Below are 27,034 nucleotides of genomic sequence, written 5' to 3' on the forward strand. Positions count from 1 at the left end.
GTCATACTTGGAGACTATTCTGATGGTTGATGTGAATTGTAATAAGAGATCTTGGGGTTATTTTTGAGGTGGGAGGTTCGGGGTTTTTTTGCCTTCATCACCATCAGCTTTATGCTGACCCATGTTGGCAATGAATTCAATGTATAATAAGCTGTTGCCTTCAAAAACAGTACTTCTCTGTGAAATTAGTCCATGCCTGTTAGACCAAATGCAGAAGCGTATGCTGCAAGCCATCAGTACCACCAAAATGTAATAGTATCACTGTTGTAGCCATGATGCTCAGACTGTTAAGTGAGGCGGGGCTTGCAGAGAGAGGTAATATCATATTGGATGAACCAATATAGCTGGAAAAAACACTTTTAGACAAACAAGCCCTTCTTCAGGTCTGTGCAGGAAGGACTTTCTGTGCCCAAAAGCTTGTCTGTTTTTTCCAACTGTATTGGTGTAATACAAGATGCTACTTCTCCCTGCAAACTTCCCACTGAAAAATTAGCATTCCTGCCAGTAGCCTTAGCATAAAAGCCAGCAGCAGCATGGGCATGGTGTTTTGCCGAATTTCATATGCCATACCTCTTCTCTTGCTTTAACTGCCCTGTGCAGAAAGCAACAATATATGCAATTACAAAAGTGACTCCTTAGTCATAGACTGACAACACTTATCAGAGAGTTTGTTTATTGGTTTTGTTAGTTAACTTAAATTTTTGATGAAAAGGAAATTTTGCCTTCTGTGGGGTCTATTTCTTTCTCTCCTCTTGAGACATGTAGGTCCGTATCTTCCATTAAATGCTAATCTTCTCTGTGTAGCCAGCTCATTGGAATGCATACAAGAAGGGAAAATTGTTCCCTGGGCATTGCTCTGCTTTTCTGATGAGTCTGATTAATGATGTGCTTAGACCTGGAGCAATGATACTCACCAAATAGCTGTTCATAAGTCTCTTGCCTAGGTTTAGAAAGGACTCTCCTCACAGAAAATAAAAGACAAAAATATTCAGTGTCATGATGGAAAGTGGGTCTAAAGGGGTCTGCTGTAATGTAATAACAAAAGGAGCAGTGTTTCCAGTGAGAGTGCCAAGCATCTTGGAGGCCAATGCGGAAAATTTTTATAGTGTTGTGTAGTTTTATAGCTACAGACTGAAGAAAAACAGCTTATTGAATGACTTGGTGACTTTCGGGGGCTAGATTTTGTACGAGCGGACCATCAAATGCTGGACAAAGAAACCCCTCTCTAGTATGTGGTGGGAGCAGGGATCTGTAAAGAGTACTCGGCTTCTTTGTACAGTGTACAAGGACAAATGCTGTTTTCAGACTCATTGAAGCTCCTAAGATCACAATGTGGAGTTGCAATGTTGTGAGGCGGTGTGGCTGCCTATGGGCATGTGGTTACCACGCTCGAGGTATTGCCAAGTCCTCCCACAGGGACACTGTGAAAACAGCATTTGTAGAACTGTTGCTTCTCCACTCCTCCACTCCCAAGATGCTTCATATAAAACCTGTTTATTTGAGCTTGTTTTTTAGCTGACATTCTCTAGTTGTGTTTTGCTCAGTGTTTCCTTGATGCGGTGGGCACTAAGATGTGCAGAGCAGTCCCTTCTCTCTGCACTGGCCAGACCATATGTGATAACTGCAGTGCTTGTACCCTTCTTGGTGGGATTTATCTCTTCTTGAGCAATAAATGTTATTAAAGCAGGAAAGGTCAGTAGCAAGGTCATCAGTGTTGTTTGTTTAATTGTCTTTGGTGTCTGTGCTGCTTTTTAGTGCTATACTAATGTCAGCTGTTGCTGAAGACTGGCTGCAGGTTGAGCCTAGGGCTGCTGTTGAGTCCTGAGGCAGTTTGGCTTTTGCGCTGTTGCAGCAAGAGGACAAATAGTTCTCTCTGCGGGCTGCAGAATGAGGTGCGAGTGAGCTGTCGTGTCAGTGTCTCAAGGAGCTGGACCAGGGAGCTAGGCTGAAGCCAGGGCCTGAAAAATGTAGCCTGAGCTCATGTGCCAGGGTGAAAAATAGTTGGGCTGCCATTCTCCCTGTTTTGTTCATAGGCAGTGACTGAGGAGGACTTGTATTTGAACGTGACAACGGATGTCTCTGTGTTAAACCTACACGCAGACTAAAATGAGTGGGGAAAGGTGTGAAGGAGGAAAAGGTTAAAGTGTGTTTTGTCAGACACTGCTTTCATACAGTGTGTTGTGCCCCTTTCTCTTCCACATCCAGTCACTGTGAGCTAGTCCACTTCCTCTTGTAGATGTCTATATATCTTTGAAGCCTTTAGCCTCAACACCTCCCAGCTCTGTCCTTTTAACAGGCACTGATGAGCAGCATCCTCGGTTTCATGAGTTGTATGTGCTCCTTTCCTCTCCCTGAAGATTTCTTTGGCTGTGCTGTCACAGGACTACATGAGTGCCAGCGTGGGATCCTTCCTGATATCAGACTCCAGGTAGGATGTGACAAATCAAGCTGAAAAGAGCCGAAACCCTAGCACCCTGTAGCAAAGGAGGTGTAAGTCATCCTCTCTGCTTTGAATTCTGTGGTGTTTTCACTGGTGCCCAACTGCTGTGTTGTATGCTGTCCTCACAGGCAGCTGTTTCTTGATGCTGTCATTGCATCTTGCATAGTTCTTTGAAGGAGCTGTGATCTGCAGCTTGGCATGTATCTCTGCAGCTGAAGAGGTATCAAAAGAATTGTTTACTTGCTTTTAAACATGAGATGCCCATTCATGTTCGAAAGATCATTTTGCAGCCAAAAGAAAGCTTAAAATCTGGAGACATTTTGGCATTTGTCTCGCTGAGTTGGGTGAATAGATTGTTTTCAAGTCTTGATTAAAGCACATGTTGGGGCACAAGGATGGAGATGCAAAACAATGCAAATATAGTGTAAAGTATTGTTTAGGAGTTAAAATACAGATATATATTGTGACGTGAAAATATAACTTGCAGGTCTGCTATAAGAAACTAAATGGCATGTATGGCCAAAAAAAAGTCACGGAGACAGAAAAACATGACCTTGATGTACAGACCCTGGACGCTAACACTGTAATGCATGAGGTCTGTGTATGTGGGACAAATCACTGCCATCTGAATCTCTCTTTAAAAAAATCATGAGACACACAACTACCACCATGAAAGCTTAATGTGTAAGGTCTGCTGTAAACTACACTTCAGTGTACTGTGCACAAATACTTTGTATGCTGCAACTGATGCTTCCCTGAATATAATTTGAGGCACATGTGGTAGTAATTCAAAGATACTCTCTTATTCTAATTTCTAATGTATGTGTCTTGTAGTCCAGTCTTGTTAACTTTTGCCAAATTTAGGCTAATAATAATAAACAATATTTAATATTTTTGCTGATATAACAAGCTTGGAAGCCAGCCTATTGAATTCGAATAGCTTTGGGATGATAACATAGCAGCATCAAAAATTAAGGAAGCGGTGAGTTTGATGTGGAATCTGTTTGATATATGGTAACTTTTAATTACACACCAGTTTTCATGTAACTATTTTGAATGGTGTTGATGACAGAAATAAAATTCACTGTGTTTGTTTTCATTGATAAATGAAAGGTAAATGTATCTTATATTATTTTAACTTTTCCAGGAGGAGTCTTGCAACACAGACATCCTGTTCCTGTCCTTATGTGTAGTAACCATCCTCTTGACAAATGTTTCTTTCCTGGGTGGTAACAGTTAGTTAAATTTCTCCACTTGAGCAAAATTCCTTTCCACATAAATTAGTAGGTGCGACTTACCTCTGGTTTCTGTAAAGCATGTGAATTTTAGCACATGTACAGTAATCCTACTTTTTAATATTTGCACTTTGCAGACACCTCAAGGATTTAATTTTTTAACTCCAGAAAATTTCTGGAACATTTCCTCTTCTTAGAGGATTCTTCCTTATGCATCCTCACATCAGTTTGTACTCATTCACACAGTAGCCTCACTCTACTCACCATTTTTACACAGCCCCACAGGGCAACAGTTTTCTTGTGCTGTTTCCTTGTGCAGTGAAATATGTACCTACTCCTTGTGCATGCTTTCCTTTTCTTGGTCAGGAATTAAATGCTTTTAAATCTCTGTTCTCCCAAGTTATTGCTAGCTAAGTGTATCGGTCTTCCTATTTTCCTTCAGTAAATCCATTAATTCCAAGTTCTTCAGCTGCCTCTGAAGAATCTTAGAGCTTCCTCTTCTGGGCAGTTTGCTGCTCTTCCGTTGTGGGTGCCACCTTTCTTTTTCTGGTGATTATCCAGGAGCTACTTCTTCTCTGTTCTTCTCCCATCTCTCTGTTTATTTTAGAGGAGATAGAAGAGCTTTTGTCTAATGTCAGTTCAGTTTCGTGCATGTTATCTAATCAGTGACGTTTTCAGGAGGTTTCCAACCTCCTGTCTCTGATTGTGTGAAGTATCTGACATTTTTCCATTGGGCTCCATATCTTTTCTTCATTGGGAGGAAAGGACATCATAACCCCAAACACCTTTCTATCACAATCTATTATGACTAAAATTATTTTCTCTGTCTCAGCTCCTGGATGTAGAAAAATGTGAGAACAACAACAAAATAGCTATCTTATTTAAAAATGTGTGACTCCTTACGAACTGCATTTATGCCTTAGCCAAGAAAAAAGATATTTTTCCAGGCAATGTAGTTCAACTGTATGTAATTTCCAGGATGTTTTCGTCCAGAATTTTGCTTATTTGAGCTGCTTTATTTTTAGCTTAATGAAGAATGAGGGGAAAGAGATCACATTTGGCAAATAAACTAGCAATTTATCATGGGCATCCAGCAACTAAAAAGTCGGGCAGATGCTGGGTTCTTCATTCGCTGTTCTCACGTTTTGCAGTAGATAACACACCAGCAGAGTGTCAGGCTTCGTTAACTATCTTAAGTTAATGCTTTTAAAACACTCATGCCTTCTAAACAACATGTTTCCATCGTCATGAGAATAAAGAGTACAAAGCCAAAATGTTTCGTACACTTGGAAGATTTTATTTTTATCCCTCTCTTTCTTACCTGTGAGAAAATGCCACCTCCCTTCCCTCCTGGTGAATGTTTTTGTGCTTGTCCACTTGGACCTAAGTTGCAAACTGCACATCTGGCTGAGCATGTGTGTTTGCTGCAGGAGTGATGAGACATCTGGGTTTTTGTCAAAGATTCTATGAAACTGAGGTATGGCATAGCAGGTGATGAAATGGATTATTTCATGGGCCCCCACGTTTGGGTGCCCAATTTTTTTTGACTTCCGCAGCTTGAACATTTCCAAAATGCTATGTGTGAGATACTAACACAGAATTCCCCCGAGACTGGTTTTTGTGAGACCAGAATTTTGTGAGCACAGTTTCCATCTCTAAATCTGTGTCTTACTAATGTTCAACCCCTATTGACCATTTTCAGCCTAACTTGTGTGATGGCAGAAAGTAAAAAGACCCAAAGTTTCTGCAAAAAAAAATGGAAGATGTGTGGAAAAAGGGGCAAAGTCTCAAAGCAGTATGCTCCCCTGAATTATACACACACACACACAGAGGCATATATAAAAGCCATATTAAAACTCTGAATTAAAACTCTGAGTTCCCTGCACATTTACTATTTGGGGTTGTTTTTAAGCTGTGAGAAAGCCACAAACCCATTCTTTCCTAGACTGCCAGCTTCACAGATAGCTGAACAAAACTTGCTTGCTTGTGTTAGTGAGCTAATGCATACAGTTAATCAGCTTCTAATCAATTACATAGTTACAGGGACAGATAAAGGGTTGGTGGCTGTATTTTATAACCTCATGTACCATAATCAGCTTGCCACATGTTGTGCACCCTTGCTGTCTAGTCATAAAAGCAGTTTGCAACTGTAAGTAATATAGCTCCGAACAGCCTTTCCTCTTTTTCTGTGGTTTTCTTTTCAGCTAGTAGCCAGTGGATAAAAGGGTTTGGAAGCAATCTAGGCATAAAGCAGGGAAGTTTTAAACAAAAAAAAATGTATTTTTAAAGGAAATGACTTCTCAAGTTTTGAAGTCTCATTTTTAACAATTTAGCAGTTTGATACATGGATTCATGTTCATTACATTTTAGTACGTTCCAGAAACATGTTGAGAAGAATAATGGGGAATTGAGTCCAAGACTGTGAATAATTGTGGAAACATCAATACCTGACTGAATAAATTATGATCTGTGGTCAACCAAAAAGTTGTGATATACAGTGAGACTTTTTCCATTCATTTCTTAAGTTATTTCTTCTTTTTTGCATTTTCCTCTCATCCGCTGTTTAGATCAGATGAATTGTGAGTGTCTTTAACTTATTTTGGAAGATTTAATCATTGTCAATCCATGTACACTTTTATGTAGCTTGCTTTTTTTACAAAAACACCAAGCTTTTGCCAGGCAACTAAAGAAAAAAGCAAAAAGAAGAAAAGGGTTCAAAGCTTCTCTGGATTGCCTAACTAAATGATTGTGTGAATGTTTGACTAATAAGAGGAATTTTCACCAGTATGAGGTAACTCTGAAATTCAGAACATTCATAGAGTCGGTGTTGAAGATTAAGCAATATTCATATAGTGGTAACTCAGAGAATAGAAAAGATTAAATAACAACATAAATATGAACACCTCCTGTATGAAGACAGGCTGAGGAAGTTGGGGCTGTTCAGCCTGGAGAAGAGAAGGCTGCTTGGAGACCTCGTAGCAGCCTTCCAGTATCTGAAGGGGGCCTACAGGGATGCTGGGGGGGGACTCTTCATCAGGGACTGTAGCAGTAGGACAAGGGTGATGGGTTAAAACTGAAACAGGGGAAGTTTAGATTGGATATAAGGAAGAAGTTCTTTACTGTGCGGTTGGTGAGGCGGGTGGTGAGGCGGGTGGTGAGGGTGGAATAAGTTACCCAAAGAAGTGATAGGTGATCCATCCCTGGCAGTGTTCAAGGCCAGGTTGGATGGAGTCTTGGGTGAGATGGTTTAGTGGAAGGTGTCACTGCCCATGGCAGGGGGGTTGGAACTAGATGATCCTTTCCAACCTTAACTGTTCTGTGATTTTATGAGCAAGTGATTTGCCTTTGTGGGCTGCACTGGGCAGTGTGTCTGCCAGTGCATTTTTCAGCATGTTGTGTAACTTTCTGAATAACTTTAGATTTGTATAAATGGTAGTCATCTTTTTGTTAGAAGTTGTTCTTCTGGGTGGGAGAGTCTGAGAATCCAAAGCAAGGATCAGTATCTAATAAAAAGCCAGTTTGAAGCCTGTTTCAAATGGTGGTGGGGCTTCATCTCTAATTGTAACATGATCTCGGTAAGTTAATCTATGGCTATGCATGTAAAGTATGTCAGGGTGTCCCAGGTGAGACTGTGCATCTAGGACCCCTTTCAGATTTCATGTCAAGGATAGACCCAGCGTGCACTGTGTTCCTCCTGCATTTGGTATCTTGGCTTTTCAGAGGGAGGGAGCTTGACAGCATGGGGGGATCAAAACCTCCCATGAAATATTGGTGCTGTCAGCATGATTTATCACAAGCTAACAGAAAATGTTGCTGTTAGCCTAGTGTAAACTCTGTGTGGTTCTATTGCTGTCATCAGTAGCAGTGTCGGTGTGGGATTTCTGCTGATATAACCAAGGATAACATCTGCCCCAGTAACACTAAATCTTAAATCAGGAGACACTGTTACATAAGAATATCTTATGATGATGTTTAGATTATTGCATCCATTCTGTAAAGAAGATACATGAGTGGAGCTGAAGAAATTAGGACATCAAATCATGATAATCAAATCATCAAAGCTTCCATACATTTGAGAGATGCCAGACTTCAATAATTTACTCTACTGAAAAACTAATTCTTACAGGATTGAAAGAAATCACTTGCATTTGTCTGAGAAACACTTGGGGAGTTAGTTTCACTTTCCCATGCATTGGAGTCTCACTTATTTCTTCAGTTATATTTCTCCTCCAATGAACTCGTTTTCTGACTCTCATACATATGCCTGCAATATGTATTTTAGAAGGAATTTGACTCTAATCCAAATATTTAGTCTGATTCAAACAAGCCCAGTTCACAAGCCCAACCTCTTACGGCTCTGTTTTCCTTCTGCCGTAAGTAGTGTAGCTGTCCAGCAGCTTGCATCCAGCTGTGAGTGCAGGCATGCAGCTGTTTTGGGAAATCCAACATTGATCAGAAATAAAATGAAGCACCAAAGAGAGAGGCATTTTTACATAAGTAGTAACATTTACTCTCTCAATACTACATTGATCCATCACCACTGAAAATGAACAATCAGTGCATTTGAGTAAGTTGCCTAGTTGTGAAGAAAAAAAAATTCCATGTGTCGAATAAGGTATTCTGCCCTTTTATTGTTTGTTTGTTTGCTAAAAAAGAAAATGAAGACATAATGTAGTGCAGAGCTTAAGTAAACATAGAATCATAGAATCATAGAGTAGTTAGGGTTGGAAAGGACCTTAAGATCATCTAGTTCCAGCCCCCCTGCCATGGGCAGGGACACCTCACACTAAACCATGTCACCCAAGGCTCTGTCCAACCTGGCCTTAAACACCACCAGGGATGGAGCATTCACAACCTCTCTGGGCAACCCATTCCAGTGCCTCACCACCCTGACAGTAAAGAACTTCTTCTTTATATCCAATCTAAACTTCTCATTTAAGTTTGATCCCGTTACCCCTTGTCCTATCGCTATAGTCCCTAATGAAGAGTCCTTCTCCAGCGTCCCTATAGCCCCTCTTCAGAGGGGAAACATGAGGAAAAATATAAGGAAACATTACAAACATTTTTTGTAATATGCAGTTAATTTGTTCTCATTTATGCTACAGTGACACTACCATACAAAGCCAGAAAGAAACAGATATTCTTCAACATGTGCTGTAATAGTTTTTTTAATTTTGTTAGTTCCTCCAGGAATTGTTTTATTGTGGTTGAGTACAAGCTCTCCATAAGATTTTTTTCAGAAGCATCTTAGAAAGTTTTGGACATCCTAAATTATGAGAACATTTTTATACATTAATTGGAGGTTATTTATGCATATAGTTGGTTTTATCATGGGAATGGATCACTTAAGTATTATCTCTGATACATGTATTGCTTTTCTTACTGGAAATCTTGCAAATTATCTATTGTTAACTGCGGTCCATGCTTGGTGCTTTTTTTAATTTAACTCTGCAATCATATGTTTTCAATATTTCTCTTTGTCTCTTCCTTCCTGATTAATCTCTTCCTCCTGTACAATGTGCTTCTAGTCTACTTCTTAATTGTGTGTAATCCTTTTAAGCAATTTAAATTGTGATTGTTTTTTTTTCCTTGTAGTCATTAAGTGACAGTTATTTAGCACAGAGTTTATTAAGTGTGGTCTTAAAACCAGTGCATTAATTAACAGTGATTAGGTGAATAACTGAAAATAAGTAGAGGAAAAAACCCCTTTAAAATGGGGTTATTTTCTTCTATATGAAATTAGACCCCTCTTAAAAGGGGGAGATGTTCAGTTGTGTAGCTTTTGCTCTGACAATTTGCTGGTGGTTTTCAGCTCTTCACCGCATTAGTTGTCTTGTGCTTCAGGGCAGCATTTATTTCCTGCCAGAGCCAAGGTTGCCATTTTTGTCCACAGAACAGGAAAATGATTGCCTTGTGTTGTTATAAAGCTACACTAAGGTAGTTACAGTTTAGCTCAATGCCTCATTTCTTGAAAGCTTCTCGATCATTTATAGGGTGTGTGAGCAGCCTGCCCTGCACTAAATTTTTATTCAAGCAGCAGAAATTTTAATTGATGCAGCATTTGTTGATTGTGTTGCGATGAACAGAAAACTGAAACCACATTCCCCAAGTTACCTGCTGTGTGATGTCTTTATATTTTTAATGGTCTTTTTCTTCAGAAGTCCCGTTACAGTATTGCTTCAGTTGAGAAGAACAAATAGGCTATTTATTAAGTGTGCAGTCAATAGCATTTCAGCTAATAATGAATAAGCACTTACAATAATCTATCAACAGTAAAGAGGTTTGTTTTTTTTTGAGTCATGTATGATCTTCCTGTCTGCTCCCTGGAGTCTGAAGTATTTATTACTTGGAAACAAAGACCTTTAGAGTCAAAGGTAAGCAACAGCATACTGAAAGAGCAAGAGCATGCCTGTAAATGGGAATATGGTAGGGAGCCATTAATAAAGAACTTCTAGCAGTGCCCAGTGTATGTTCAGTCTTCTCTTCCCACCCCATCCCCTCTAAGCTATTTCAGCTAAGAGACTGTTCCCTTTGGCCATGCTCTTAAAGAGTGAGTTCATGCATCATCATGTATTTCACATGCGTTCATTGCTCTACAAGGAATGCAGTGCTCTTGCATGTTTGTGCAAGAGTAGTACATGGCATGTGGTTCTGCAGATGCCTCTTTCAAGTGCATTGTTGATTACCCTGAATAGATTCAATATTCTCTGAAGGTTGGACCTTAAACAGTGTTTGTATGAAAGCTCCTCCTAACTACATAAAGCCTTTGTGGCAGCACAGCCACCCATATTGCAGAGCAGTAATCTTTGAGTAAGTGTCCTTTTACCATGTTGTAATTCTTGAGATGTTACAAATCTGTATCATGGATGGGCATGTTTAAGGTTTTTAATTATATTTAAGTTATTTATTCAATTCCTAATTGCATAAATTAGGAGTTGGTCTGTTTTCAGACTGTTTCTCGCTCTGTCCCTCTCCCTTTTCTCCCCCACTTTTCAACATTCTCCCAGGTGTTCTTTCATATGGACAGGCTTTTAAACTCAGATGAAACGTTAGGCAACAGGGATGTCTGATAAATTCAACCAAAATCGTTTGTAGGATCAGTTCACCTTTATTTCACTGCTCAGTCATGTGGCACACAAAACATGTTTTATTGGAAGAACTCATTAGTAAAGAGCAGACTCCGTAACATTAACTGTGCAGCCACTTTTGGTAAATAAATGGATGCGAGTCATTTGCGCCTGTAAATTCTGGCATTAGGGACTAGATTTGTTCAGTAAGAAAGAAATGCCACTTGATCTGTTTTCAGTTTAAGAACTTGCCAGCCTCTGCATTGCTGTGTGAAACTAGCTCTTTGTGTTAATACAACCCCTAGTTTTACCAGACAAATCTGAGATGAAGTAATGTAGAGGTGTATCAAAGTGGCAAGGTATTCTTAGCAGGTTTTTGACTGTACAATAAATGTCACACTGATGCTTAGACTATGTGGTTAAAGTTGTCTACTGACCTTTTCATAGGAAATAATTCAACAAGATGGCATTCCAAACAATTCATCTGTAGGTGTATCTCTTTTACTGTTGCTGTCTTTTGCTATAGCGGTGTCTTCTGTTGCTTATGGCATTTCTGAATAGGGAAGCACAGTGATGCAGCTGGAAGGTTACTCTTGATTAAACAGCTAAATTAGTTTTAGAAAAAAAAAATTAGACTAACTTTGTTTTTAAAGATGAAGGTCTCAAATGAGTGCTGGCTGAGTGAGGAAATGAGAAAGCATTATTATGCTAAATTATCGCTAAGGCATTGACCTGCTATTCATCAGTTTTAAGAGATGTGGAAATAATTGTTGTGAAGTGTAAAGAGCTTCCCTACTGTAATGAGGTGTGTTAAAAACTAGCCCTTATGCTTGACATCAGGCCGTAAAATCTCAGATATGCACAGGCTGCTTTTCCCACAGTTCACTAAAATGTTTTTGACTAGACCACAGACATCCATTATGTTTACTGAGAAACTTTCTCCTCTGACTTCAGCCTTTCAAGATTTTGGAATCTGTCATAAGTGACCAAATGTTGTTTTAACAATGGTTTCTTTATCTGTTCACTAGTAAAGTATAACATCCAGTGCTACAATTTCCATGCTGAATGAAAGTTAAACATAAGGCACGACATGAATCAAATCTTCCCTCTGCTTGTGTGGCTCACTGGGAAACATATGCTATGACAGTGAGGTGGCTAGTGCAGAAATCAGTCATTCATGATGGACATTTGTGGTTGGGGTGGCAGACCCCAAAGATGATACAGTGCTGCTGCGTGGAGCTGATGAAGTCCAACTCCAGCATGCTTAATTAATTATTGATTTTTGGTTTTTCTTTCTTATCATGAGGCCATTAAGTTAGTGCAGGTTAAAAAGTAACAATAGTAATTTACCTGTTACTTGTCAGCAGTGGCACTGCCTTGGGAGGATTTCATGTTCTCACGTTGTGTAGTTCTATTTGGCAGAGAATTACTGCACTACAAGAAGAACTTTAAATAAGCAGAGTATCTATGTATATTGTGTTGTCTGTCAGACAGCAGTTTGACTTCTCTTGTATTTTTCTGCAGGTATTGTTTCAGGTATATGCAGCCAGTTTGAAGCCCTACTCCTCCTTTGTGGCACCCTTAAGGTAGCATATGTCCATGCAGTGCCAGGACAGATGATACAGAGACAGAATTTATCAAAGAGTTGATTTGGTTGGAAGCTGCTGGGATGCATGCACTTCTAAAAGTAGTTGAAGTGCCAAATAAGATGTTCAGACTTTGGCAGCTGGTCTTAGCATCCAGTTCTTGAACAACTGATTTTGTTATTTACTTACAAGCTTCCTCCTGGCAGTTTTCACTGCATATGCCCAGAGATCAGACTGACCAAGGTTGCTGCATGTGTCCATTCACAGGGAGGTCTGAAGTGTTGGCTTGTAATCCAAAGTTTGAATGCAGTGGTCACTTGGTAAATCTAGGCTCTCCGGTTTGAGTTTTTGGGGTGGTTTTGTGTTTATCTATCTATCTATTTATTTATTTTTAATTGCAACATTGTCATGGTTCATTAAAACTTAACCTAAAGTAATATTTACTTTGAAACCAGTAGAAGCATAAAGATGTTTAATGTAAATCAAGAAAATTAAATATTTGGGGTAAACTACTTTTCTCAAAGTCTGTGATAGAGAGACCATGAAATTTTACTGAAGCTTATAGAAGCTATTTGGTGACTATTCTGAAAAAAATGAATCTTTTCAGTGTAGCCTTAATATGTATGTGACAGAATAAAATATGTTTCTTTTTGCTATTATCTTTCTGGATGCAAACAGTATTAATCTTGCGATGTATCCTCTACTAATCATCTTCAAAATGAGCAAAACGTGAGGTGGTTGATTGAGTTATTTTTAACAGCTTCTCTTCCCAACGACTGTTCAATGTTGTCCTCCCAAGGTATGCTTCACTGCCAATTGGTTATTACTATCATGTCCATTTCTTCTTCAATTAAATAGATGTAATTTGTCTCGGCATCATTTACTTCAGTGTGAGATCACCACGTTTAAATTAATTTTCCTAATAGGGAATCCATCCATGAAGCAGAAGTGAGTTTTCACAATTTCTGGACAGTCCTATATTACTGTGTGATGAAATCCCTGCTATAATTTCCACAAATTTTAGTGGTCTTTGAAATTAAGAAATGGCATCATCAGAGGCCTGGATTCCTTCTGGTTTACCAAGTCTAAGACAAAAAAAGTTTGTGACCTAATTCACTTTAGTTATTTCCAAGTGTAGCTGTCTTTCATGAATTATTTCTGTTCTTGCCAAAATTTGTGTGCTAGATTGTTGAAGATCTCGATGAGACTGTGTCATATGAAAGGGAGGGTGCTACAGTGTATGCATAAACATACATCATATATGTGTTTTCTTGGTATTAAGTCAGTACATCAGGATTTCTTAGTATTAGGTAATTCAGTGCCTCAGAATTAAATGGCTTTTCTTTGTCCTTGAATTGTACCTTTCTAAGGAGTGGGGAGAAAGATTTTACTATTACCAGCTACAATTAGCTTAGCATTCTGCACTGGTGTGTATAGCTACAGCCAAATGGCACAGTTGTCAACAGCAGTTAGTCCAGTTGTTCTCAGCTAGATTGGGACCAACCACCAGTTGACTGTACAGGCCAGTCTAGAGGCTTAAAAGGCTCTTAATCACTGGAGAGAGAGCAGGTCACCCTGCTCATGGTCCAGTCACGAGAGGTTGGGTCCTTTATTTGGTGGATCTAACAACAGTACTGAGTCAAAGCATGTATTCATTGAGTAAGCATTGCAGAATGAGGTCCCTAATAGTTGTCAAGCACCCCGAGAGTGGCTTTCACAAGATATCTTATTTTTTGTAAATATGTAAGTGGTTAGAAACCTTCTAATAGGAAGGAACATTATTTGAAATAAACTTTCATACTCAAACTTAGTTCCAGAATTGAGGATAATCAGCACAGTTCTGGAAATTTAATTCATTGTGTAGCATTGGGTGACTGCAGTGAGTCACAAAACGTGGAAGAAGTAAATGCCTGCTGTCATGTGTTTAAATTCTCTGGATTTCATAAAGGCAAACTGAGGGCATGTTCATTAGTGTTTGCGCAGCTGATAGACTTTCCCACTGTGCAGTGTGCTCAAGAGTAGGCTATGATGAAGATGGAGTACTCAGACTCAGAATGACTGGAATTCCACATACACTGCATTTGAAAATGCACCAGTCTAGATGACAGATGTTACTATCCTTGTGTGGTTAATATAGGTTCGTCTAAGTTTTCCCTACATTATGAAAACCCATAGGGATGCTTGTTTTCTTATTTTTCTTGGCTGATTGAAAGGTAATAGTACAAAATGCCATAGAATTTGGTCTTACTGCTTCAGTTTTCTGCTCAAGAGAGCTCAGAGTTTCTAAAGCATTTATTAATTAGGGAAAGCAACAGAAAAAATTTTGGAGGATTTTTGTCTCACCTTTCCAGTTAAAGGGGAATATAAGCCATCTTTTACAGTGTGACACATGCAAGCTAATTCCAGTATATACATCTTCAGTTAACGTCTTTCTTTAAATTAGGAAATGCAGCTGCTGCCTATACAGTTAAAACTTACTTCTGCTATGATTTTCTAGGATGCCTTAAATTTCTAGTTTTGGGGTAAATTCAGAGACTTGGAGATAAAAAAAAAAAGGTTCAGAGTCAGGAAGCAGAAGTAGAATGAAAATAGTTTAAATGATCTATCTTTTACTGATTAATTTGCATATAACACTAAGACACTGGATTTTAGCAATATATTTCTATAATGTAATAGAAGCCTTCAGATTAGTATTGACCACTGAAAAAAAATGGAAGAAAATTTTGGTCATTATCATGATATTAGCCTTGTAGTTTACAGTCCCTTGCTGGAGAGGCTGAATTCTGAAACAATCTAAAGCTTTCTAAATCTACATTAAAGTCAGCTGAAGCAATGCTACATTTGATTAAAGAAGACAGTCAGGGCTTTTTTTTTTTTTTTTAATAGTAATTTCTTCATTTGTAAAGAATGCTACTGTTAGCTTTATTATTTTTTCATGACTTGCCCAAAGTTAACGCACAGAGCAGTGTGAAATTAGATGCTTGTAGTTTAGCCTATTCAAACAACTGTTTCCTTTTAGTTTTAAGACTGTAGATTTATTGGAAAACAGATGGGTTTTGAAAACAGTTATCCTTTTGAGATCATTAGGAATTATTACGTTTCTCATCTGATATCTGTAATCAAAATGAAGTTCTCTGAAGGTGCTATAGTTCAGGATCCTTAAGTATGGAATAAAAAATCTGAATTCTTTATTACATGGTTTTCCTTGTTGTAACCACAAGGACCATCTCCTTGCCAAGCAGCAAGAACAGTTTCCCAAACTAAGAACAGAAGCACCAGCTGGTAGTACTTGAGTCTTTCTAATCACAAAAACATGACCATTACACAAACAGAAACAAGTAAACATGCAATTAGTTTGTATAATGCCTGAAAAGTAAGTTTTGAAGCTATTTGTGACTAATACAGGATGTATTCTATGTGATAATGTTTGGGAGAGAGGTAGAAAAACAAATCTACTGTTGGTAGAACTTGGGAAAAACTTAAGTCCCAGTCTCACAGGCCTTTTGAAATTTGTGAACTTTTTAAACTTTCTTTAATTTAGAGCTTTTGAACCTACAGGATCAAGTCTTACTCTGTGTTTGGCTTTTAGCATAGACTTTTTTTTCCCCCTATTTAGCAGGAATAGCTAAGGAAGAAGTCTTCATTTAAGCGAGGATAAAATTTGCTAGCTCATTGGAAGTAATAAAACCACAATGTACCAAGAAGACACAGATGGAGATTCTCATACGGCAGAGAAATTTTATGTAAGATGTTTGAATATTTGTAGAGGTACAATATGTTAAGGTAGCTTTCAAAAGATTTAAAAATAATCCTGAAGACCTTTTAAAGCTGTTTTGTGGTTTCAGAATTTTTGGCATGATTTAGTATATCATAACTGATGTAATAAATGAAAACAGAATGAGATGCTTTTAAAAATACACAGAATATTTGGAATATTTTTCATTATTTAAACTGGTTTACAGTTGTGAAAATCCAGGCTTCTGGACACAGTTTGGATTTTAGTGTCTGCTAAACATTAAATTATTACTGGAAATATTTTTTCCCTTTAATACTTCTTGTGCCAGTGGATGCATTCCCTTTTTCCTTCCCAAATAACTTGAATCTTTCACACTACTGTTTTTCTTTTTTCAAGTTACTTAATTCATCTGTTTTTTTTTTCTTTTTTGTTAAATCAGACTAGTCGATTATAAAACTTTATATTCATCTTGCTAAAAGGGGATTTTGGAACTATACTGTTCCATACTGTTCATTTACCCATGTGTCCCATGGGAATTCTCTCATCTAATTACAACTTTTAAAATTTATGATACTGTTGTAATATTTTAAGTAAGCCTTTTTCCGGCTGGCCAGAAGCATTCCCTTGTAGAATAAATAATGCAGGGCAAGTAATCAAAACACTATTAAACAATATAATACCTCATTTTGGAGCACCAGTGGCAATTTCTGCTGACCGCGGCTCACACTTTAGTGCAAAATTCTTACGAGAAATTAGCAAAAAATTAGAAATTGATTGGCATCTGCGTGTTCCATACAGGCCTCAGGCCACTGGGCAAGTAGAAAAGATGAACCGTCTGATTAAACAACAGATCAGTAAAATATGTCAGGAAACAAATTTATATTGGTACCCAGTCTTACCACTGGCTCTATTAAGAATTTGAACTAAACCTCGGTCGAAAGAAGAGGTTAGCCCATTTGAAATTCTATATGGAAGACCATATCAATCCCAATTTAAAGGAGAAAGTCTTCAGGAAGTGGGAGAAGGCTATCTCTGGCAGTTTCTGGTCAATGAAGAAGGTCTTTGATTAATATTAGTGATAGCCCTAGATTTAGGGATAACCAGATTGCATTGCAAGACTTTGCGCTTAAGTGATGTAGCAACAAAAATTGCTGACTTGCTGGGTATGCAAAATGGAAGCAATAAAGCAGTAGAAATGCAGTCAGTTTTCTCTTGAGCAGTCATTCTTCTTTCACAAACTGCAGGCTGTGATTCAGCTAAACCATACACAGACTTAACTTTGCATGTCATGGTTTGTCCCATTGACTTCAGTTATTGGAGTAGGAAAGGACTTACTAGTTTCCTAGAAGAAAAGGACCTAGAACTGCATGGTTGGCATTTCCTTCAAAGCTCTCCAGTTACTGAAAATTTTGTTAGAGGCTTTCAGAAACTCTTGAAATATTAGGCGATCCAAATTAGTGTCCAGTTCTTCTGAACTATGCAACACTTTAACTGTGAGACCTTAGTCTAAGTTATTGTTTCTAACACTGGACTCAGGAGACATATAATAAGCAGCAGCCTCAATGTAAAAAAAAAGAACGTGAGATTGGATGAAAGTGTTTCTCAAACTCAAGACAAACTTTGTAGTTTCCACAGTGGTGGAGAATGGACCTTGGGTTTGGGAAAACCTCTTGTCCTTGTGAATTGAATGAACACTGCTTGGAGTAAAAAATCCTAACTCCTTGTCTTTTTGAACAGATGAGATCTAACAAGGCATTTTATTCTGCCTATGAATTTTAAGAGGTTCTACTGGCATTGTTAAAAAATCAGGATTTTACTTTATTTTTTTAAATTGAATATTTGGCTAATGCTGCTGTTCCTCCTTTGCCCTCATCCTCTCAGTGCTGCCAGACTTTTCCAGCATGCTATACTCTCATTTTTGCCTGCTCACTGCCCTTGTATCAATTGGTGTCAGTGATGCTGTTTTTGTGTGCTTCATCACCTGTGCTATGACTCACCTGCATGTGCAATGCCAATTAAGTGTGGTGTTAGAAAACAAGCTGCAACTATCAGCAGTATTTGTGCTATCCTGCTCTCCTGTTGTTTATGTGTCTCCTTTTGCTTTTGTGTGGCATGGTAGTGCTTGGTATGGTAAAGTGATGCTGCATATTTCTAGAAGTAGAGAAATATGCATGTTTTGTTAAAATGTGTATCATTTTAAAAAAATTTAAGATAATTCTGTATTTAACAAATGTAGATGTCCAAGAATATGTTTTGACATTATACTACACATAAAGCTATGAGAAATACCTCAATTGCTTGCTCAGTTTTATTAAACCACTCTGGTTTATGGTTCTTCAAGGGTTTATTTGTGGCAGCTTAGAAGTTGGATGGAATGATATTATGAAACTGTCATGTACATCACTGAGGATAAGAGCTATGTGCAGGAGTTTTATGACTGAGAAGCTTGTAATGAGCAAATTAGTTGGAAGGCTTTGCATCTGGCAGTTCACCAAGGCTTAGCAATTACCCATGTCATCAAAATGTATTTTCATTTAAAGACAAAGGGTTTCTCTGCCATCAATGACAAGCTTCTAAACCAGGGTTTTATAAACAGTGTCCATTTAACCAAAATCAACTTCAGTACTCATGTATTACTAATGATAAAGTTAGTTTTTCAAGCTGTGCAGTAAAAATAAATAAATCATATGGAAGGAGAGCCTTAATTCTATGAACAAGGTACTAGGAGCACTTCCAAAAGCTGTTGTTGATGTAAGTAGTGAAAGTAAAGCATAAGAGTTAACATGTCTTTCAATGGATGCAGGAGATGAAATTCCTGTTTTGTTCCAAACTCGCTATTAAAAGCTCTTCACTGGACTGAGCTGCAAATGGGTGGGTAAGTGTTGGCCATGACCTGGGTGGTAACCTCAAAGGTGTGCAGGGATGCTAGCCACTGGATTATGCCAGGCTGTGTCAGTGGCTGCAGGAACTGGATTGTCTTAATCACACAAGCTTGATGGTCTTGTAAGCCTTGGAACACAATTATTTTTATGTAGATATAATGTCCTGAGGGAAGTGCAGAGGGCAAGGAGAATTTTATGGTCATAAGCTACCTTAAAAAGACACCAATTGTAAGATAAACCAAACTCCTGTAGCTCTTAGTGTTAATACAATTACGGTACGTTTTATGTTTTACTTGGATAAAAACTTCCAGTTATGCCATCTAATGTTTTGCTTGAAGTCAGGATGTTTATCTTCATTTGTGGTACCTTTCTCACAGTGTGCACTGAAGGTATGCATTAAAAACAGAGTTGTTTGTGCTGGTGTTGCCATCTTCTTTTCAATTTCCCTCAGTTTTCTGCTTCAAGGCACCCATCTCCTAACAGCACAGTTTGTCAGCGAGTTAACAGGGATGCTGATCTGGCATCTCTGTGGATGGATTTTAAACTTTGAAACTCGTATCTATTGCAGGGCAAGATTGTGGATTCCTGCCCCCAGTGATGTCTCACACTTACTGTCATGCTGTACATAATTCTTAAACATGAGTTTGGGCACCAAATACCTAACTACAGACAGAAGTTTTGAGAGGTGACGTTAATGTGCATTTTTCATCACACTGTGAATACCTGTGTGGTCTTAATGCTTTTGCGTGACTTCTATGACAAACACTCATGTTCTTCAATTTGGAGACCTTGTTTTATGGAAAATCATTGTGCAGATTTTTTTGATATCCACATTATTTGTGAATTAAATTCCAAAATCATAGCTAGATGTTATGTAGATGAGTACTGTAAAGGGGGCTGAAACAAAATGCTTCATCCTCCTTCCCCCTCCCCCATTTTTCCACCTGCTTGCAGAAAGCTGCATTATTTCTTTATTATTTTAATTTTTTTTTGTTCTCAGACAAGCTTCATAATTACCCTTCTGTGCCTGATCTGGGCCTGCAGGAAAGGCCCACAGCATCTGTAAAGCTGGCAGCAGCATGGTATTTCCAGGCAGGCGGGGTGGGGAGCCAGTCCATGGCTTTGTCTGAGCAGCTGAGAACTTCATCTGAGCCATGCCGCGGTGTACAGTAACACCAACCTGAGCCATCGGCAAGGAAAGCACTGAGCAAGTGTTGGGGCCAATATTTATAGACCACTGTGTAGCAGTCCTGAAAAGAGAGGCAGGGAGAGAGTGCGAGAGAAATCTTGGCTGAGCTGAGGGCACTTTTATTTCAGGTCTCTGTTATTTAAGTAACATTAAGAAAATACCCCTTGTCAAGTTTAATCTTCTCTTGGTGAATCATAGCAGTCCCCTTCGCCTTAGGACCAGGTGGAAGTAACAGATTTAAAACAAGACGTTTGAGGGTATGTAATTGATTTAGTGTCACTTTTACCTCCAGTGTCCCAGCCAGCTCACTGCCCTTCGAAGGCCCTGCATCAAGAGCTCGGTGCATGTTGACTGAGGCATACTGCTGTCTGCTGTGTAAGGATGTTCTGTGTGCAGGGATTTTGTATACAGTTACAGAGGAATATCAGGTGGTTTCTTCATTTAGCAACATGCTTGAAAAGGTCAGTTAGCATCAGAGAAGAAATACACGCAGTCTGCTTCTACTACTGAAAGTAGCATGGGTCATTTAAAATCTCTTAGTAATGTCTAGGTTGTGGCTTAAAGCATCTGCTTCTTGATGTCTAGATGGATGTACTTGCATGGCAAGCCTGCTGTCCTATATGTACTGCTTTTAGTAGGGGAAAACAAGAAAAAAATTAGGCGCAAACTTCTGTTTGCTGATGTATTAGCAATCAGGTCAATACTCTGTTTTTTTTTATGAGGACCAGGACAGTTCTTGCATGCCTCAATTTAAAAAATAAATGTAAAAAAAAAGATGGGGAGAGAAATGGGTTATTAGGAGAGAAAAATTCTCCCTCCTTCGTGAATTGTTAAAGGTGACATAGAACACACACCCCTGCAGGATATTGCCTGATAACAGAAGGGAAATGATTGTTTACAGCAAGCTGTTATAACCAAAGTGAAAGAGATTCTCCCTCACCTACCTTCACACAGGCAGCTCCCCACAGCTTTTGAAAAATGAACCTTTTTCCATTACTCACAGTATCTTTTTCAACAGCCTCCTCAGTGCATACAGGCTGCTGAGTTCATTAGTCTTCTTTGTTTGCATATTCTCGGGTGTAATTTTAAAAGCCAGGTTACCTAAAAAGGGGATAATTCTTCTAAAACTCTCTCCTGGCAGCAACATGTGAAATCTGTACAGTTCAACATTGATGTTTACTGTGGTTAGCTCAGAGAAGATTAATGTGTTGCTTAAAGAACACAGCGTTTCCCTGAATGAAATTTATCAGTTGACAGCCCTGGAATTACTTCTTTAAGTTAAGAAAATATAGACTTTGGCACTGGTTGAAGATTTTTGGGGGTGAGTGGGAGGGTGGCTTGCAACTCCAGAGGGTGTTAGACACATACTGAGTATGTGTTGAAAACAAAAGTGTGTTAAAATAACTTTAAGCTTGAGATTCAAACTAACAAATAAAAGGAAATTCAAGATAGGGCTCACCTTAGATCCTGAACTTTACTTGTTAACACCAACATTTTGCATGCATGGGGCATGTAACATAAGCCACTATTCACTGGTTTAAGACTTCAAAGTAAAGGAGAACAGTGGTGGTTTCCAGATAAGAACGGCAATCTATATTGAGAACCTGTAGAAAAACTTGTATATATTTAAAGATCATGGGGATCATAATTTCCTATGTGTATTATATGTTCCACATTTCAGTTAGAACCCTGGTTATGACAAACACAAGACACATAAAGAAACTACTTTGGGAAATGCAACAAGTGAGACAGAAATGTACATTATATGGACAATTAACACTAATAAAACTAATCTGCTGGGAAATTCTCTCATTATGGAACTATTCGAGTACATGGGCATTAAGAGGAGAAAAAAATAAAATAATGAATCACCTGCCTTTTAACCAGTGCATTTTATAGACAGATAGCACTGTTACATCTATTTGAAGTTTATCAATAAATGATAAAGTGAAACCTCCTATTTTTTCCTTCTTCCTTACTCAAATTTATCTGAGCTTCTGCTAGAAGGTGATATGGATGTTCTTTTGCCTGGTATCTTGGCCAAAAGGCAACTAATAAGAAGTGAGTTGTTGAGAAGGAACATTGCATGGTAGATTACTGGCATTAGTCTAAATTCTCAGAGTTTCATTGTTGTCACTGCACGTCCCTAGTTGATCACAACCTTGTCAGTTTTTACTATTACTGTATTGCACCATTGTGCCTTTTACTGCTGTAGGCATACATGTGATTTACCATTGGGAAACCAGCATGGTCCTTACAGAGCATAAACTGTTCTTCAGTAACTGCCTCTGTGTATCTATTCCCTGTGCTAAAGTGGCTTACCTGTTGGTAATGGGTAAAAAAAAGGTCTCTCATTTATAACCAGGGACTGTAAACTGAACATGTGTACAGTGTGGTAAAGTATTTGGTGCAGAATGGTATCCATCCAAACTTATAATGAGGTAGTTTATTTGCTTTCCCATATAACTTAGTAAAACATTCTCTATTTTGAATATTTAATTGATACTCAAAGGAAGCTGTGGAGTGTAATGTCAGGATTGCAGATATTGCTGGTCTCGCCACAGGGAGGAGAATAGTCTCTGGGCTGAATTTGACCTGTTGTTGAAGATCTTGGTATGACTGCATATGAGCTCCTTAGATATTTTTGTTCTTTGTGATGGAGTTTTCTTGACCCTTCCTAAGCCCCATAGAGAGATGCTTTAATGGCATGTTAACCTACTGATCGGTGAACTCTGTGCTAATGGGTCATGTTAGAGGCAGAGATTTTCTCTCTGATTGCTGGGATTATCCATGGAAACTCCAATTACCTGCTGGGGCTGGGGTGAGAAAAGTCACACACTGCCTCTTTAGTGCTTGTGTCTGTAGGAATTGTAGCAGCATTGGGTGTTGCAGAGGTTAATGTTGGGGCGTTCTGACTATTGTTAAAATGCCTGGGAGGGCTGTTGGGAAGGGATGAACTCCCAGGTTGAGCAGGCTGAAATTGTCTTCCAGAGGCTTTATAAAGCTGATGGCTAGGAAGGCTCCACAGGGAAGTACAGTAGAAATAACTTTTTTTATGATGCTCCCTTCTCCCTCTTAAAATTGGAGCAGGAACAAAGACATAGAAATACATTAGTGGGCATGGCTCTATCTCTTCATGACCATGGCTGTGTGTGGGGTTGGATGTGGGTTATCTTTGGTGTTTTGAATGTCAGAAGCCAGCCTGCCCCTTCTCCTAGTCATTCTGGAGCATGAAGTTCATTGTATAATTTGAGCTTTAGCAGCTGCATTTCCAGGAATGGTGTAAACTGGGGTGTTTGCTTTCATGTTGTGTTTGCTTGCTGTTTGGCTTACTCTCGTGTTCCATCTGAGGAGTTACCATCAGAAATGAGTAATCAGGTTGATGACAAGAGTGTCATACATGCTCTGCATTCATGGGGGAAATGAGATTATGGTGTGGCCAGAAAACCCAAAAAGTAATCAGAGGAGAAATAGACTTTTTTTAAAAAAAGAAAGTATGTAAAGGTAACCTCATAGAAATAGATGCATGTGTTGGTTGAAGATTGCCTGTTGGAGTCCTTACACAAGGTATGCTGCAAAAAAAAAGTTAGGTAGTCTATGGGGATTTCGGCGATTTATCAGAGTGGGGAGAGGGCTGAGCACGATTTCTGATGTTATTTCTAATGGTGGTATGCCACTGTGGGAGCTTAGCATCTAAGGCATCAATTTTGAAGAAATTTTAATTGGGAAAGCTGTCTTGGGTCTGGAAATGAGTTTCTAGGCATGACCAGAACTACAAAGACCATCATGTTAAATAGCTAATACCTCATGGAGAGAGCACATATGTGGGTTATGAAGAATTCATATTTAATCTCATGGGTTTGCTTGATTCGTGTCAGGGATGTGGGCCCTTATTTCCCATACTGTGGGTGAGCACTTCCCACACTACCCTATGAAATACTGAGTTTCTCAAGCCTCTCCATCCAAGGCTATTTCTCTTAGTACATATGCTGAGATGCTTACTGCGCTGGGGTCTCAAACCTGGATCTGTTGTCAGTGGCTCTTCTAACATCTGGGCTGTTTATCTCTTTTAAAAAATACTATCTTTTGGGTGTAAATTCTGTAATTCAGAGCAGGCTATTAAGTATTCTGGAATTGTATTCTCTCCCTCTGTGATTTTTGAGTATATTTTTTGAAAGATCTTGGCTTCAAGAGATTGAAGAGTAAAATCTCTCTCTCTTTCTAAAAAATACTCCTTTCTATCAGATTTCTTGGCCATGACCCATTCAGACTTCATCTTGTTTCCTGGTACTACACATTTCCGTATTTATTTCAGTCTTCAAGTTGGTTTCATCTACATTGTTATGCTCTTTAAAAGAAAAAATCTATGGTACTATTCAGAGATGGAAAATGGACATAAATTTACTTTCTATGCCAGTGTCTCCTCAGTTGTGATAGTTTTTTAGTGTCAAAAGAGTGGCACCTGCATCTTTTCATTCCTGTAGCTTGCTAAAGATGACTCTGGAAGCTCTTCAGGTTTCGTGATGAATTCAAGAGCAAATTAAAAAAGCAAGAATGCACTTAGGCGACCAAAGAAAACCATTTATGTTTTGAAGTAAGTGCTCTTCCTATATCCAGGACAGCTCCTGTTTGGCTTCTGTCTCTCCTGGAAGAGATTTTGCCTTTTCTGCAACTGAGCATATTCTTTTCCTAACCTGAAAACCTTCCTAATCAGAACTTTTGAACCCTTCCTGCAGGTGTACCATGTAGCAGTGTTACTGGCACGACGCCATCGATATTTAAAACCTGAACAGGCACTGGAATTTACTCCTGGAATTGGTAGCATGTATTGGATTTTGCAATTTTATTTGTATTTGCAAATCCCTACTAAGTGCTTCTGATCAGTGAATTTCCCCCATGGGTGAGAAAATTTTAGGCAAAGTAGTTACAGCAATAATATTCCATGGGAGTATTAACTGTCCGAGGGAAATGCTGCTTACCCTGAGAGCAGGCGCACATTCAACAACGTGTGTGTTTACAGAAGACTGTATTTGTGGGCACTGAATCCCTTGATCGTTGACCTTTATCTTTTTCTGCCCTCCACAGGAAGTCTGGTCTTATTTGAGTAAGACTTATACACTTAACCAGCGCTCATTTAGACAGACCAAGAATGCAGCGAATTACACATAGTCTCTTATTAATGCTGGTTTAGAAATAGCATTTGCAGTGTAAACAGTTCATTCAAGTTTATCTTAGCCTATGATGTGATTGATATATGGGTACTGAGAGCATGAAAGTTTTCACGCTGTTTAAAAAAAGGTTTGGTTTTCTTTTTCTGTTGTTCACTGCTGATTCTAATTTCTTTGTAGTGTTTAATATTTGTATTAAAAAAAATATATATGGTCATTGCTAACCCTTTTCTGTTTTTTGGAGTTAAATTACTACCAGTTGAGTACTGGTAGCTCCCGAGAGATCTTGAAATCTGATCCAGATTGGCATTCTTGTACCTTTGGAGTTATAAATGCACAAAACCCCTACAGAAAGAAGGGTTTGGGAAAAGAGCCTGAGCTTCTAATGTGCTTTTTAGTTTAGGTGCTGTCTTCCATACTGGCTAATATGGACAAGTTTTAAGATGGATGACCCCAGCAAAATGAGTGTGCTTCAGTGACCATGCAGAGGAAGAACCAGGCACTACTCTGTGTTCTAAAACACAAATTAAAAGTTCAGCCTGTTGCTTTTGATGTCAAAATGGCATTCAAGAATGTGTTTCTCACAGCGGAAGACAAATATTCTGATTTTTCTTAAGCCTTTGTGGCCCACATTGTTACTTTGCCCACAGGCCATATGTTTGATATTTCTCTCTTAAGGTCAACATACCCTTTACTTAGACTTTGCGCTGTGTGCCACGGGCACTGAAGTGGAACCACAGTTTCTATAAAAATTAAAATAAGCCAGTGAATCGTAGTTAGTTACTGTATTTCATCCCACCTCAGAAAGCATAAGTGTAAAGTGTGATTTTTAATTAACAAGCACATTGTCCCAGTGCTTTGACTTGGAAAATTACATATCAGTATCTAGACAGGTTAGCAGACCATTCATTTCTCCCTCTAAGCCATAAATAATATCCTTTAAGTTCCCAGGAATGTTTTTCTGCTTACTTTTAGTAGTCATAGGTACATATGAAGTATTACTGATCAAGGTAAGATAAATGAAGGGTGGTAATTGAATAAGCCTGTGTCATTTGTTAAACAAAACAAAAAACCCAGTGCTTTCCACCCCTGCATCTCCTTTACTTCATCACTACAATGGCTTATCATGACATCCATGAAGAGTTTTGCCTACTAACCTTGAAATGTATCTCTTGTGTTTATTGTCAGGACCTTGCTGGCAAATTGAGCTTGACAATGAGATGGTGTAGGCAGGGGGAAGCAGGATGACCTGGGACGCGGAGTTCTGCTAAAACCCGTCAAGGTCCGTAGAGTGCCTTTTCCTTTCCAATGAATCAAATTACCAACTAGGCGGCTAGTTTGGTTAGCTAATCATTAATGTGGGACCTGTGAATGATGGAGTTGGCAACCCTTTGTCTTGGTAATTAATTTTTTCTCTGTGTGTGTTATAATACTCTTCCTCCTTGTGAGAGTATTTAACAGGGGCAAGTGCACTGAAACCTGGCCCAGTTTGTCCTGGAGGTGGGTTGCTCAGCCTACGCCCAGAGCTCCATTGTTGCCTTGGCTTGGAAGAAACCACTTCTGCCAGCACACTTCTCGTGGACAGTGAATTAGGAGACTGGCCCACAGCTGGTGTGGTTGGTGGGGAGCCCTTTGCAGTTCTGGGGGTTAGGCAGCAGCTGCCCAGGGGCTTCTGGCGCTTTCAGAGGTGAGTTTATGATGTGAGATGCTATGCCGTGCCCTTCACTGGGG

General features: G+C 38.9%; 1 protein-coding gene across 2 annotated transcripts in view; it reads left to right on the forward strand.

The window, feature by feature from the left end:
- BMPR1B (bone morphogenetic protein receptor type 1B) overlaps nt 1–27,034 on the forward strand; it is a 190,690-nt gene that overhangs the window by 52,920 nt on the left and 110,736 nt on the right. Inside the window, exon 1 of one of the 2 annotated variants that reach the window (XM_057417964.1) lies at nt 26,523–26,990. The exons of the other annotated variant lie outside the window; for it this stretch is intronic. The gene's annotated coding sequence lies outside the window, so the exon portion shown is untranslated. Of the gene's footprint in view, nt 1–26,522; nt 26,991–27,034 lie in introns of those variants that run through there. 2 annotated transcript variants of the gene reach the window in all.

This window comes from Pezoporus wallicus, unplaced genomic scaffold, assembly GCF_028554395.1.
Source record: "Pezoporus wallicus isolate ANWC-B61680 ecotype Strahan unplaced genomic scaffold, APGP_CSIRO_Pwel_v1 contig_6999, whole genome shotgun sequence".
NCBI classification, from domain to species: Eukaryota; Metazoa; Chordata; class Aves; order Psittaciformes; family Psittacidae; genus Pezoporus; species Pezoporus wallicus.